This window comes from Triticum aestivum, chromosome 4D (assembly GCF_018294505.1).
Source record: "Triticum aestivum cultivar Chinese Spring chromosome 4D, IWGSC CS RefSeq v2.1, whole genome shotgun sequence".
NCBI lineage: Eukaryota > Viridiplantae > Streptophyta > Magnoliopsida > Poales > Poaceae > Triticum > Triticum aestivum.
In genome coordinates, this window is record NC_057805.1 from 408,648,273 (window position 1) to 408,661,565 (window position 13,293).

A 13,293-nucleotide genomic window follows, 5' to 3' on the forward strand; every position below is an offset into this window, starting at 1 on the left:
ATGCAATTAAACTGTGTTACAAATGGCACTCCTGCTGTTTTCCCCAGTATGATAAGTAAGTTGCTCCTTTACGCTAATGAGTGTCCTGGTGTCCCCACGGTCCCATGCCCTTAAATCAACTCTTTAGCTGCTGTTGATTTACTGTATCTGGTAAACAAGCAATGCCACCATTAAAGTAATCCCATATTTGAGGAATCTCATTGTTGATCGTAATGCTTCTGGTAACATGAAGCATTGCTGACGTTTTAAAATTTCTACTGACCTTGCGTGATTGCCATGAACATAATTAAGATGCTTCTTTTCATTTTGTATATGTTTCGTATATTCTTATTGACCAGCAACTGTTTACTTTCTATCTTTTTGTGCAGATAGGGATATCCATTTCACCTTGTTGCTATTGTGACCTTTTGGTGAACTACACAAAACACTTTTTTGGAATGAGTGTCTTGTGCAGTTCAACTAAAATGTTACATGGGAAACATCTCTCAATTTTGGTGGAACTGCACAAAATGGTGATTGGAGTTTCCAAAATCTCCGTCAAATTCTGCTGGTAATCTCGTGCAACATTTTATTAGCCTTTGCAAGATGAGCCGTAGCTGAATGATGCAATCTTTGCTTCATTTGAGGCGAACTGCAGAAAAACTGGCATGAATTGAATCATCGATTGGAGCTGCAGGTTGACTTCCACTAGTGCCACTATTATAGTAATCATGCTCTTTATTATCTGCGCTGTGCAAACAGGAATACTCAACTACAGATGTTGTGACGGTCAAGAGCATTCGCCAAGTTCTTCGATTGTATGACATGGCTAGCCAAGATGGATTTAATCCCGATATTCACTTTATCAAAAGGCTCTAATGGGTTGGTTCTGAATCTTGCAAGCTGGGAATAAGTGAGATGTGTAGGCATCTTTGTTGTACTTATTATTTGAATCTTATTTGTTGGTTCTGAATCTTGCAAGCTGGGAATCAATGAGATGTGTAGGCATCTTTGTTGTACTTATTATTTGGATCTTATTTGTTGGTTCTGAATCTTGCAAGCTGGGAATCAATGAGATGTGTAGGCATCTTTGTTGTACTTATTATTTGGATCTTATTTGTTGGTCCTGAATCTTGCAAGCTGGGAAACACGGCATGATGATGCAGAGGACAACAACCATAACAAACAGTTCAAACTTGGTAGTATTATCTTTGTGAAAGTGCGACAAATGTGCTGATCGTGAGCGTCCTGAGAATAATAATTCTAATTGTTGTGCATGTTGAGCCTGTGGCACTGATAGAACGAGCGAATGCATTTCTTGTTTTAAGTATAAATTTCTATTAAAGCTAATTAAATTTAAGTAAAGTGACCACTAACTCCCGTTATTACAGTACCAATACAGACCCGCTCGTGAACCGACGTGTGGCCGAGGGTGCATCTTCTACCGGGCGTGCAGCAGACGAGGGAGGGGTAGTAACTGTTGTCGCCTGTACACACTCAGCTTACTGTTGAATCCAGTTCCCCGAGAGCTGAAAAACGAACTGATGCCGCCGCCTACACACTCGTTCACTCGAAGAGACTCCAATGGCGATCCGAGGGGTGAGCCTGCTGGATATGGACTTCAGCAAGGAGTTCCCCTTTGAGTTTGCCGTTTGGTCCTATGGCTGCACCAAGTTGAATGTGATGTACACCAACGATACGGACTCGGTGAAGCTCTGCCTCACCTCAGTCCTATGGCTGCACCAGGTTCTGGAGCATTTGCCCCTTTCATCGGCAGCGCCGACTGCACCTTCGCTACGGTGGAGAGAAGGAAGATCGCGACGATTCAGCCATCTAGTGCAACAAGCTTGTCGACATCCAGAAGCAATACAAGATCATCAGCAACGGGCAGGAGAAGGACTCTGTGGTTGACCTCGCTGAGACCATCATCGACCCCTGATATGCCAACATGAAAGAAGACGACCTGAACACGTGGGAGGTACCTCTGAATCTAGCCTACATAACCTACGCGGCCAAGGACGCATACGCATGCTACGACATGTACAGGCAGATCTTGGACATGAGGGCGTGTCTGCTTCCCGTAACCGACGAGTACACGGACAGCCGCAGCGTCATGATCAAGCGTGCCAGGAAGGTCTAGATGTTGTACTTTATCTGTTTATAAGCACCTTTATCATCTGAGTGTTTCATGCATTAGCCTATGTGTCGTAATTATCTGTTTTGTCCGAAATATTTCTTTTAAGAACCCATTAACCTGATTGCTTTTTTTAGTGGCTATTTGCTTATGTATGTAAACTAGTTCACTTGTCCATAAAAAAAACTAGTTCACTCGGCTGCCGTGCTTTGAATCTCCTTCCTCCCAACATATTCCCCTCCTCAGGTGGACCCAGCAGGTCTCTAAATTTTCTCCAACTTTCTTTTTCGATGTAAACTGAGTTTTCTCCCAGTACTTTCCCCTAGAACCAACTCAACTGTCCCACGTCTAGCCTAAAAAATAATAATACCCCACGTACTATTAACTCATCAAATTAAAATGATATTTTATTTCGTAAGTTGAAAGTTCTTACAAAATAATAATAATAATTGTTTATATATAACTTGGCAAGTTAACTCCTAGTGATTGCGTACATAAGCTTCCAAAGATTTTACTGACGTGCAATCATGTCTTTATGTTTTTATAACATTTCTCCGTCTAGCCCAACATGATATTTTCACCCAGCCCAGCAAGTCCGCGGATTTTGAGAAAAATGCAAATGGGATTTAAACTGGCTGCATAGATGCTACATCATTGTTTCACCCAGCCCACCAAATGGACTAAAAAACAAATGGACTGGCTGACATGTGGGTGTTGGAAATATGCCCTAGAGGCAATAATAAAATGGTTATTATTATATTTCCTTGTTCATGATAATTGTCTATTGTTCATGCTATAATTGTGTTATCCGGAAATCGTAATACATGTGTGAATACATAGACCACAACATGTCCCTAGTGAGCCTCTAGTTGACTAGCTCGTTGATCAACAGATAGTCATGGTTTCCTGACTATGGACATTGGATGTCATTGATAACGGGATCACATCATTAGGTGAATGATGTGATGGACAAGACCCAATCCTAAGCATAGCACAAGATCGTGTAGTTCGTTTGCTAGAGCTTTTCCAAATGTCAAGTATCATTTCCTTAGACCATGAGATTGTGCAACTCCCGGATACCATAGGAGTGCTTTGGGTGTGCCAAACGTCACAACGTAACTGGGTGGCTATAAAGGTGCACTACGGGTATCTCCGAAAGTGTCTGTTGAGTTGGCACGAATCGAGACTGGGATTTGTCACTCCGTATGACGGAGAGGTATCTCTGGGCCCACTCGGTAATGCATCATCATAATGAGCTCAATGTGACCAAGTGTTTGGTCACGGGATCATGCATTACGGTACGAGTAAAGTGACTTGCCGGTAACGAGATTGAACAAGGTATTGGGATACCGACGATCGAATCTCAGGCAAGTAACGTACCGATTGACAAAGGGAATTGTATATGGGATTGATTGAATCCTCGACATCGTGGTTCATCCGATGAGATCATCGTGGAATATGTGGGAGCCAACATGGGTATCCAGATCCCGCTGTTGGTTATTGACCGGAGAGTCGTCTCGGTCATGTCTGCATGTCTCCCGAACCCGTAGGGTCTACACACTTAAGGTTCGGTGACGCTAGAGTTGTAGAGATATTAGTATGCGGTTAACCGAAAGTTGTTCGGAGTCCCGGATGAGATCCCGGATGTCACGAGGAGTTCCGGAATGGTCCGGAGGTAAAGATTTATATATGGGAAGTCCTATTTTGGCCACCGGAAAATGTTCGGGATTTTTCGGTATTGTACCGGGAAGGTTCTAGAAGGTTCCGAAGTGGGGCCCACCTGCATGGGGGACCCACATGAACGTGGGTAGTGGGGGCAAGGCACCACACCCCTGGTCAATGCGCACCAAGATCCCACCTTAGGAGGAATAAGATCATATCCCGAAGGGATAAGATCAAGATCCCTAAAAAAGGGGGATAACAATCGGTGGGGAAGGGAAATGATGGGATTTCTTTCCCCCACCTTTGCCAACGCCCCAATGGACTTGGAGGGCAAGAAACCAGCCCCCTCCACCCCTATATATAGTGGGGAGGCGCATGGGAGCAGCACCCCAAGCCCCTGGCGCCTCCCTCTCCCTCCCGTGACACCTCTCCCTCTCGCTGAGCTTGGCGAAGCCCTGCCGAGATCCCCACTGCTTCCACCACCACGCCGTCGTCCTGCTGGCTCTCCATCAACCTCTCCCTCCCCTTGCTGGATCAAGAAGGAGGAGACGTCTTCCCCAACCGTACGTGTGTTGAACGCGGAGGTGCTGTCCGTTCGGCGCTCGGTCATCGGTGATTTGGATCACGACGAGTACGACTCCATCAACCCCGTTCACTTGAACGCTTCCGCTCGCGATCTACAAGGGTATGTAGATGCACTCTTTTCCCTCTCGTTGCTAGAAGACTCCATAGATTGTTCTTGGTGATGCGTAGGAAATTTTTTAATTTGTGCAACGATCTCCAACAGTGGGCCAGTAGGTCGAAGCCTAAGAAGGCGTTGGATTTACATCCAACGGTCGGCATTCTTCTTCAATCTCTCGTCTTCTTCCCCCAGCGCTGCTGGAACCGCCTGCTCCAGCCTTTGGCGTCCAGCGGCATTGTTTTGCGCTCCTCAGCGATACGCTACCCCGCCGACGGCCAGGCCATCCCTCCACTCCGCACCTCCTGTTATTCTCTGCCGAGTGTAGGCCCACCCCGCACCCGAACTAGTCAAGTTTCCCACTCCTCTCCGTCTGCGACTCCACTGCCGCGTCTTCCCCATCTCCCGGTCGTTCCAGTCTGGGGCCTCGTTGTCGTCCACCGCCTCGGTGCGCTCGGCGCGGCGTGGTCAACATACGAGAGTCATCGGGAGAGGACTGTACATGGAGAGCCTGACGGCTGGGACCCACGAGGTCCATGGTCGCACGCAAAGAAAGTTCCTCCTTATTACGCACTGTACGTGCACTGTACGTGGGAAGGGCTTCTGTATTTCGCGAAAAAAACGTTCCCCCCGCTGACAGGTCGGACCCACCAGCTATATCTTCGCACGCAAGGAAGTGCCTCCTTATTACGCACCAAAAAATGAATACCCCCTGCTAGCTGGGACCCACCATAGTGGGTGGCTGACTTGTGGGCCTACTAAGTTGACGAGGACGGAGGGCTTTGTCAACTTAGTCAATATGAACGATTCTAGCTCCAGTGACCGTACGATGTCCATCCAACGGCCATAGTGCTTCTTCAACCTCTGGTCTTCTTGCTCCAGCCGCCCAAAGCAGCGCCGGTCGTGCCGTGTGCTCCTGCCTCTCATGGCCGGCTGTGATGCCGCGGAGGCCTCACCGCCCCCTACTACTCCCACCGCTGGCCCAGGGTATCCCTCTACTCACCCACACCCCTTGTTATTCTGTGGCGACGGCAGCCTCACGCCGCAGCCGAACCAGTGAACCCTCGTACTCCTCTCCGCTCTGCGTCATCCCCGGCTCCGCGTCGTCCCCTTCCTAGGCCTCGCCGTCGTCCACCGCCTTGGTGCTCTCGGCGCGGCGTGGTCAATGTGGTCAACGACCGACTTCCATCGGAAGAGTACTGTACGTGGAGAGGCTGACAGCTGGGTCCACGGCCACAGCCCAGTTTTTTTGTGATTTGCCAAGTAAGTCGCTTTGTCAGGCCTCTTGGGCTGCAAATCTTTCAAGACGAGGAGAGCTTCATTCGGCTAGCCGAGAAAATGGCCTATCAGTAATGAGAAATGGGTTGTACATTTTTAAAACACATCAAACCGGCAATAACTTTCAAATATCTTTTTTTTCATTTCGAGATTTTAAAGTACATTAATTTTTATGCGTGGAGAATTTGTTGGATTTTATATTGATATACATTTATTTTTTAAATCAGTTTGAATGTGAGTCGAAATTTCGGGATTAAAAACAGTTTGGACCGCACCGAAATATGCAAAATTTCGTATAATTTTTAACCGTGGCCACAATATGGGATGTAATGCTAACAAAAAGAATATGGGCTCCAAAAAACCTTAAGAATTAGCAAATGGGCTGTAAATTATTAGAAATAATGGCAGATGGGCTGTATGTTGTTTTCCACAGATTTGAGGCTTTCCTAAAAAAAGATTGACGCACAAGCAGTGACTGTTGGATGTCCATCGAACGGCCGTCGTGCTTCTTCAATCTCTGCTCTTCCTGCTCCAGCCGCTCAAACAAGCGCCGGCGGGACTGCCTGCTCCCTCCTCCCCATGGCCGGCTGTGCTTCCGCGCAGGCCTCACCGCCCCACCGTACTCCCGTCGCTGGCCTAGCCATCCCTCTACTCACCCACACCTGCTGTTATTCTCCGGCGACGGCAGACGAACCAGTAAACCCTCGTACAGTCATACTCCCCTCCGCGTGGGAAACAACTGCTGAGTCTTCCCTGCCTCCGTGTGGTTCCCTATAACGCCCACGATGCGGCTATATCTCCCACGTATCGAGGCACGACTTAGAGGCATAACCGCATTGTAGGTATTGTCGCAAGAAGGGTCATCTTCACACAATCCCATGTAATGAACAAGAATGGGATAACGAGAGTTGGCTTACAATCGCCACTTCACACAATACATAAATTAATTCATACATCATCCAAAATCCACACATAGACCGACTATGGTCAAATCCAAATGAAAATAAGATAACCCCAAATGCTAGATCCCCGATCGTCCCAACTGGGCTCCACTACTGATCATCAGGAAACGAAACATAGTAACGACCACGTTCGTCGTCGAACTCCCACTTGAGCTCGGTTGCGTCACCTGCACTGGTATCGTCGGCACCTGCAACTGTTTTGGTAGAATCTGTGAGTCACGAGGACTCAGCAATCTCACACCCGCGAGATCAAGACTATTTAAGCTTATAGGAAAGGATGGTGTAATGAGGTGGAGCTGCAGCAAGCACTAAGCATATATGGTGGCTAACATACGCACAAGAGAGCGAGAAGGGAAGCAACGCAACGGTCGCGAAGCTAGAAATGATCAAGAAGTGATCCTGAAACTACTTACGTTCATGCATAAATCAAACAGTGTTCACTTCCCGGACTCCGCCGAAAAGAGACCATCACGGCTACACACACGGTTGATGTATTTTAATTAAGTCAAGTGTCAAGTTCTCTACAACCAGACATTAACAAATTCCCATCTGCCTCATAACCACGGCCACGGCTTTCGAAGGATAATACCCTGCAGGGGTGTCCCAACTTAGCCCATTATAAGCTCTCACGGTCAACGAAAGATAAACCTTCTCCCGGGAAGACCAGATCAGTCTCGGAATCCCGTTTACAAGACATTTCGACAATGGTAAAACAAGACCAGCAAAGCCGCCCGAATGTGCCGACAAATCCCGATAGGAGCTGCACATATCTCGTTCTTAGGGCACACCGGATGGGCAAGACGTCGGGTTGGCATAGACCCTGGTTGCCCAGGGGGCGCCGGACATCGCCCAGTTTGGGCCAGCACTCGAAGGAGCACTAGTCCGGGGGGTTAAATAAAGATGACCCTCGGGCTCGCGAAAACCCAAGGGAAAAAGGCTTAGGTAGGAAAATGTAAGACCAAGGTTGGGCCTTGCTGGAGGAGTTTTATTCAAGGCGAACTGTCAAGGGGGTCCCATAAAATCACCCAACCGCGTAAGGAACGCAAACTCAAGGAACATAACACCGGTATGACGGAAACTAGGGCGGCAAGAGTGGAACAAAACACCAGGCATAAGGCCGAGCCTTCCACCCTTTACCAAATATATAGATGCATTAATTAAATAAGAGATATTGTGATATCCCAAAATAACCATGTTCCAAAATGGAACCAACTTCAACTTCACCTGCAACTAACAACGCTATAAGAAGGGCTGAGCAAAAGCAGTAACTTAGCCAAACAACGGTTTGCTAGGAAAGGATGGTTAGAGGCTTGACATGGCAATATGGGAGGCATGATATAGCAAGTGGTAGGTAGCGCGGCATAGCAATAGAACGAACAACTAGCAAAGCAAAGATAGAAGTGATTTCGAGGGTATGGTCATCTTGCCTGCAAGGTTCTCAGAGTTGTCGAAAGCTTGATCCTCGTTCACGAACTCGTCTCCCGGCTCTACCCACAGCAAGAACACAAGCAATGGAACCACAATCAATCACGGGAAATGCACAAGCAACATGATGCAATACATGCATGATATGCGAGATGTGATATGCGATGCATATGCGTGCTCCGGAAGAAAAAGGATGACAGGGCATCAACTTGGCAAACCAAGTATGCCACTGGAAATATGAGATGATTTCGGTCGAAATCGATATAAAGATCACCGGAAACGGATGCACGGTTTGCAAATGTCAAGCAAAACAAGAATGACACAATTCTGCGATTAACAGCAAGATAGCGCTTAGAATACATCAAGAAGCTATGCTACGGCACCCCAACATAGCAACAAAGCATATGGCAGTGATCTACAAGAGATGCTTGACAAAAGATGAACACTGAGCTACGTCTAGATCACACAATAACAGGTTCAAACAAGCATGGCAAGAATGCAAAAGATATCAGCTTCACAGACTTGGTGAAAATACTGAAAATACTGAACATGGCTGACACAGCATCAGGTAGCAATGTTCAGAGCAAGCAATCAACATGCTACAGGAACTTAACATGGCAAAACAAGGCATGGAATGAATCTACCAAATGCATAGAACAAAAGTCCCTTACTGACCATGAGCCAAAAAGGATCAGAAGATATGATTGCACCCATGTAAACATAGCAAGTTTCGTTAACAGGTTTCAGACTTAGCAGAAAACAGAGCATGGCAGTAACAGAATTATAAAGGCATGTTTGTGAGCTCGATTCACTCATCACAAAGCAATGCATGACAAAAAAATTATACCTACAGCAAGATGGCATGTTCATTAAGCTAACCATGGCAAGATCAAGTTCATAGCATGTATGGATCAACTACAATAACCTTGAAAAAATTGAATATCATGTTAACATTCTGCCAGAAACATATTATAGCAAAAGTAGAGCAAGATTGAGACATGCTAGGGCACTCCATAATTGCAAACAGGATCATGAATGGATAGAGCACAACTATATATACAAAACATCCTTACTGAAGATACCCAAAAAAAGTATGGATCTCACTGTAGCCACATGGATACATGGCAACAAAATAACAGCAGTAGCGGACTTAGCAAAATCCTAAGTCCCTGAAAACAGAAACATCACGAATCCTAGTTTGCATGCTTGTGCTAGTCACCACATAGATCACAAAAATACATGGCATACATCTCTGTAAAGATGGCATCGCATAGATCAAAACACATGTAGAGCTCATGCTCATAAGATGCACACGTCAAATGCAGCAAAAATGACAACATCAAGTTCTGATAAGTGACAGCAGTAAACATCATATAGCACTCTTGCACCAGAGATTTCGGCATCAAGATGAACTCAAACGAGCATGGCACAATGGAACAAAATGAAGAGCATCTCGTGATGAACATTGCAATGTATCATGCACGCAAAATGGAGCAGTATGCAATGAGATATGCCATGATGAACAAAGCAACAGAAAGTGATATTTTCGGGACTGAGGATTTCGGGGTCAACCTCGATCTAGGGTTCCATGCACGCGAACCGAGGACGGCCGGGGTTCTCGCCGGAGATCGAAGCACGCGGCGGCCAGAGAGGACTCAGGGGAGGTCGGAGGAGGCAGCACCGGTGGCGAGGTTGGCGGGGTCGCGGCGGAGGAGCGGCGGCGGCAGGCGAAGGCGCGGGATCCGCGGGCGACGGGCGGGGCGGCGAGGCACGTGGCGACCCGACGAGCTGCTCCGGCAGCGGCGAGGCGCGACGGAGGCGGGGCGGGCGCGGGCGCGGCGTGGAGCGGAGACGAGGCGCGGGTGTCGTGCGGGCAGGCGGCGGACGGCGGACGGGCCGAGAGGGCCCGACTCGGGCCCCGCGGGCCGGCGGCATACGGAGGAGAGAGAGGCCGGGCGAGGCTGGCATGGCGAGGTGGGATTGGCCGGGGGCGACGGCGCGGACGTGTCCGGCGGCGGGGTGGACGCGTCCGGCGGCGGAGGAGGAAGAGGCTAGGGTTAGACCGCGAATTTGGAGGAGGGTGCACACATTTATAGGTAGAGGGAGCTAGGAGACTCCAAATGGAGTGCGGTTTTTTCCCACACGATCGTGATCGAACGACCGAGAGCATGGAGAGGACTTAGATGGGTTATTTGGCTGTTTGGAGGGGGGTTTGGCTGCAACACACAAAAGGCCTTTGCGGTTACCCGGTTAACCGTTGGAGCATCAAACGACCTCCAAATGGAACGAAACTTGACAGGTGGTCTACCGGTGGTGTACCAAGGCCACTTGACAAACCTCGGTCCATTCCGAGAACGTTTAACACCCACTCACGAAAAGAGACAAGAGGGCTGCGCCAGTGCATGTGGGGGTGTCGGATTGCAAAACGGACAACGGGGAAAATGCTCGGATGCCTGAGACGAACACGTATGGAAATGAGATGCACATGATGACATGATATGAGATGCATGACATGAACAAAAATGCAAAACGAATGACAAAACCCGACCACGAAGGGAATATCATAACACATAGCCGAAAATGGCAAGAGTTGGACTTAGAAATATGGAAAGTTACATCCGGGGTGTTACAACACTCCACCACTACGAGAGGATCTCGTCCCGAGATCTAGGACTGAAAGAACTTCGGATATTCGGAACGGAGGTGGTCCTCATGCTCCCAGGTGGCTTCACGGTCGGAATGGTGCGACCACTTCACTCTCAGGAATTTGATTGACTTGTTGCGAGTCTTGCGCTCAGTTTCTTCAAGAATAGCAACGGGGTGCTCATGATAAGACAGATCTTCTTGGAGGTCAATCTCTTCGAAGTTGATGGTGCGCTCAGGAGTCTTGAAGCACTTGCGAAGCTGTGACACGTGGAACACATCGTGCACGTTCGCGAAGTTGGAGGGAAGCTCGAGTTGATAGGCGAGGTCGCCTCTTTTGCCAATGATCTTGAAAGGACCCACGTATCTAGGGGCAAGCTTCCCTTTGATACTGAAGCGACGAGTGCCTTTCATTGGAGAGACGCGGAGGTAGACATGGTCTCCGATCTCGAAAGCCAAGTCACGGTGCTTGCTATCATAGTAACTCTTCTGGCGCGATTGCGCGGCTTTTAGAGTTTCACGGATGACTTTACACATTTCTTCAGCCTCTGTGATTAAGTCATTGCCAAGAAGTTGGCGTTCACCAGTCTCTGACCAATTGAGAGGAGTACGACACTTTCTGCCATATCGAATTTCAAATGGGGCCTTGCCCGAACTCGCTTGGAAGCTGTTGTTGTAGGAGAACTCGGCATCTGGAAGACAATCTTCCCACTTCATGCCAAAGGAAATGATACAAGTTGTTGAGGATAAAACCCTTAGAGTCACCCGCCAGGAGGGGCCGGGTTATTCATAATGGTCATCACGCGAAGCCCAGTACCGAGCTTGGAGACGGCGGGTCAATGATGGGCCTAAGACCCGGAGATGGCTTAAGGCCCGTAGTGATAAACCGCCGTATGGCAAGACTTGTAGTGTAAGGCAAGAATAGTTAAGAGTCCGAGCCGAACACTCTTATGAGCCGGCCGGGACTCTGAGAGCCGCTGGGCGTCAACCTCTCTATATAAAGGGATGACCCGGCAGCGGTTTAGGGACAAGTAAGATCTCGTCGAGAGCCAGGCATAGCAATTAAGCTCCCTGGTCATCGAAACCATAAGCAATACCACCTCAAATTGACGTAGGCTTTTACCTTCACCGTAAGGGGCCGAACCAGTATAACCCCCGTGTTCCTTGTCCCGTATAACCCCTTTAAGCTTCCTAGCTGCGATGGCTCCACGACTAAGTCCTAGCTCGAGGACATCTGCCGTGTCAATTCCATGACAGTTGGCGCCCGCCGTGGGGCCAGCGCATGGTGGATTTGAGTTCTTGAATGGCAGCTTCGAAGGGCTCAAGGGATACGCTGGGGGCCGGATGACCAAGAGTCGTCGCGGCAAGCTCTACATCGACGATGCAAACTGGGGCCCTGACGCCGGCTCAATTGAGTACGGGTACAGGGTTCCCTTTGGCGGAATTCATGTCTTCATTGGCAAGATTGGTGAGCCGGGCCCTGAGCCGGATCTCCGCGCCGATCTCATCGAGACGGCTCAGCGTGCACGACCCGCCCGGGCTCTACCTGCCTTGAAGCATGCTTTTGTGGGATGTGTTCATGGAGGACTCTCTGAAGGGTCTGGATCTGGCGATGAGACGGCTGCCGGCTCTGACGGCGAGTCGTCTACGGATGAGTCAAATTCGTTGTATCAACTTCAGGATGGCGGGCTTAGGGGTTGTTCCGATGGCGACAGCATTCCGGACCCTTTTGAACCGCCGAGCCGGGTTGGAATCTTCATGGCCGGCGTGCAACCTGTTCAAAACCCCGCCTCCGGGTCAGGAAGCCCAGTGCCTTCACCGGCTCAGGTGCTGATGGATCTCACAGACAAGCTGACGGTCCTGTTGACCGCTACGGTGGCTCCGGCGGATCAAGTTCAGCATGAAGCGGAGGTGGCATAGTTAAAGTTGGATCTAGAAAAGGCCAAGGAGGATCTGGCGGCGGAGGGGATCAGGATGGCTGCAGAGAGGGCGGCTCTCGACGCCCAGAATCAGCTGATTCAGGCACAGTCCTTCCGGCTCACGATGGATCAAAATGCATCCAATGAGGTCATGAGAAGGAGGCATCAAAAGGCCCAATCTCGACTCCCTCCGGTTTACGATCCTCGAAATCTCTTCAACACGCCGGGTGCAGGGTCTAGTAACCCGCCAGAGATCATAGTGCCCGGGGCTGGGACACCTATTCAGCCCCAAGTGATGGGACCTCCCCGGGTGAACCCTGCCCCGCCTCAGTACGTGCCAATACCACCGGGTCATTATGCCAACCCGCTGGAAAACATGGTCGCCGCGGCGGCACGGCTGGCGGCTCTCCCAATCGATGGTGACTCTCCAACGGCGGTTGAAACCCGCCGGGTCAGGGAGCTCCTTCAGACAGCTCTGGCGCAGCAAGAGGCGTACTCTTACAGCCGGGACAGGATCCATTCAACCCCTCGTCCAGGCCGGAGCCCGAGTTATAGCAGACACATGGTTTCAGCGGCCGGCTCAAGTAACGTCCGACGCCATGACTTGCCACC